Raw genomic sequence first — 3459 nt, 5'->3', positions numbered from 1 at the left:
TTTCAGTTCCCGTAAGCGTTTATGATAAGAGACAGTTCAGGATGGAGGCTGCTCAATAACCATGAAAATCAAAGGCCGCTCTTCTCTGTGCTGCGTTGGGTGCCGTGACTGTAGAAGGCAGAGGCCAGTCCACCCTCATGGAGTGTGTCTGTTCCTAGGAGGGCGCTGCGGCTGGGGCGCGGGCAGGGACCATATGACACAAGACCATGTGGATAGACGCTTTTGGAATCACATGATTAATTAAAAATACAGGGGGGTGTTGCTAAGTTGGCAGGATGGGTGCAGACTTTGACATCCAGCCATACCAGGTGGTTCCAGTTGGTTGTGACCATTATATCCTCTAATAAGCAGGACTGGGACCAGGCTGCTTTTGCTGGGATAGCCAATCCACGGTAAAGCCAGCCCTCTGGCAATGAGCACCTTTAAGTGACACTTGATGGCCAACAGAGACTTGATAAAAATATGAATGAATAATCTTCCTATTTTGTGGGGGACTATGTTACCCGAACATGTGGACACATTGATAAACTCTGTTATACGCAAGGAGGCAGCCCAGCATTGTTAAAGCTTGTTCTTGGTATAACCCAAATGATAGCATGCTTTATATCAGAATTGTAAACAGTCATTCTTGTCTCTGAGGATTAATAGAGTGGACCAAGATCTCTATGTTGATTATTAAGTCATAATGATTTCTTTCAGGGAAAGAATACAGTTTTAAAATAACCATGTCATTAAGTTAATTATAGCTTTCAATAACATTGACAGACTGTCCACGCCCTTAGTTTTATTTCTTCCCCAGATCTTTCCTTGAACTTCAGACTCATATATTCACTCCCCTGCCTATCCAGCCATTTCCAAAGGCACATATGAAGGCGTCTCAAAATTAGCCTGCCGGAAACCAAACTGCAGAACTACCCCCGGAAACCTGCTCCTCTCGCCACCTTCCCCTTCTCAGCTGATGGCAATAAACTCCGTCGTGATGTTTGACCTAAAAAACCCAGAGGCAGCTCGGACTCCTTTTCGCTCCTACTCCACTCACAGCCTATCGGCAGCTCCTGTTTGCTCCACGTTCAGAGCATCCACAGCACTTGGTCCCTCACCCAGCACTTGGTCTCTCCGTCCAAGATAACACAGTTTGACACACAGAAGATTGCAATTGATTCCCCTCTGGTGCTCCCTTCGTCCATTCTCAACACAGAGCCATAGTGGGGTCTAGAAAATCCGCTGGTTCATGTTACTCCCATCCCCTCAACTCCCAGCGGCTTTCCATCTCAGCTGCAGTAGAATCCCAGCACCTTGATCCCACAGGATCTATCCAATCGGCCTTCAACATGCTCTCGCCCTTGTTCCTCTGACCTCATCCCTTATACTTCTTTTGTGCCCTTTGCTGGAGACATATTTGTCTCCTTGCATTTCCTCCAACTTCTGGGCCTCCGCCTGACCCAGGTTCCTTTTACTTAGAATGCCTTTCAATAAAAGCAGCAGGGTTGCCCAGCCAGTGTGCCTCATTGGTTGAGCGGTCCTTCCTTGAACCAGGAGGTCACAGTTCTATTCTGGGTCAGGGCACATGCCCGGTTTTCAGGCTCGATCCCCAGTAGGGGGCGTGCAGGCGACAGCAAATCCATGATTCTCTTTAATCATTGATGTTCCTATCTCTCCCTCTTCCTCTCTCTGAAATCAATAAAAGCTTATGTCAAAACAAAACCGAACAGCAGGCGCCTCTGAGGCCTCTCTAGGCTATGCTCAAACATCCCCTTCTTATTGGAGCCTTAATTATCTTTCTTATCTGCTATCCATTCCTCTGCAGCCCTTCCTATACTCATTCACCCATTTATTTTTCTCCTTTCTGCTAATCAAATATTTGTCATCCATAAAAAGGAATGTCCTATTTAAATGTATGTAAACTGTGGAATGAGATAATTCTGGAGTACAAACATTGCCTTAAATTATTTGGGCAGCTTGTAGGCCATATTTATTATCCAAATGACTCCCACAGCTTTTCATTTCATTTTACATATTTAGTCTTAGTCAGCATGGCCACCTAGTTCCACATGATACATAACCGCTTAGCTTCTTCGATGGGCGCCACCAGATGCCGTTGTTTGGAGGTTCTAGCTGCGTAGAGGTGGGCCTGGAGTGGCGCTTTGTCTTCCGGTTTAGCCGAGCGGTGATGGGTGTTATCTGGGAACAGATGGGAGGCAGGCCGCTGCGGAGACGGAGAAAGCAATTACAGATGAGATGCTGCGGGGGAATGAACGCAGGCTGATAAAGCACATCCGTGTGTTGTTGCGGTCAGTGCTGAGTCTCAGGCCCTGTGTTTTAGGGTTTCTCCCAACCTCTGGAGAGCTCGGAGTTAGAAAAAATCCTCAACAAAATGGGCTGTGACTGCAAGCGATGCTGATGGGAGTCACCCTCCATTCATTCCCCTTCAGAACACGGGGTGGGGCAAGAGTGGGTTCACAGCCCTGGCTGGTGTGGCTCAGTGAGTTGGGCACTGTCCTGTGCATCAAAGGGTCACAAGTTGGATTCCCAGTCAGGGCACATGCCAGGGTTTCAGGCTCAACGCCCAGTCAGGGCGTGTAGGAGGCAGCCTATTGATGATGTTTCTCTCCCTCCCTCTCCCTTCATTCTCTAAAATCACTAAAAACATATTTTTTTAAAAGTAGGTTTACAGGTGTATGTGAAACAGTTTATTCTTGTATTGTTATGGATTAATTATCATATTATTTCCCATATGAACAACTGTAAACCTACTTTTGCCACACCCTATATTTCATTATGTATTTTTCCCCATGACCTTTCCAGTTTTGAATTTCACTATGTAACTATTTTTTTAAAAAATGGCATTTTCAGGGAATTGTATATTTACATTTAATCGTTTTCTGAAATGCTACTTCCAATAGGCTTGGTAGGTGTTTGGTTTGATTAAATTAACCATAAAATTGCTACAACTCCTGGATTCTGTTTCGTATTGTCTTTGTCCAAGTCATTCTCAGTTGGATGCTATTCTTTATTTGAATATCAAAAACTCATTTTTTTCAAGATGCCCTTGAGCCTTGAGATGCTTATACTTATTATATTCATAGTGTTTTCTGTAGGAAATGTATTCTCTAAACATAGGCTTAAAATGGAAAAAGCATTTAAATTTGTTACAGAACCCCTTTGGGGAAAATAAACTCTAAACACTGGCCATTAATGTAAACTGTACAACTCTACTCTTACATGCTTACAGTTTTCTAATGTCCCAGCAGTTTATTTCTGTCATTTTGCACCTTTTTTTTTTTTTACTACAAAGATTAGATTACAGAAGACACCCAAAAAATCTGGTAAATTTTTTTTATGCTAAAAAAATTGCGTTGGGACATAGGAAATGTATATGATTTCCATGGATGTTATTTGTGCCATACAGTCACTGAAAGATGAACTTCCATACATTCTAAATGTGGGAGATACAGGTCA

This window comes from Myotis davidii, unplaced genomic scaffold (assembly GCF_000327345.1).
Source record: "Myotis davidii unplaced genomic scaffold, ASM32734v1 scaffold217, whole genome shotgun sequence".
NCBI classification, from domain to species: domain Eukaryota; kingdom Metazoa; phylum Chordata; class Mammalia; order Chiroptera; family Vespertilionidae; genus Myotis; species Myotis davidii.
The sequence above is the reverse complement of the archived record's forward strand: the minus strand, read 5'-3'. Positions refer to the sequence as shown.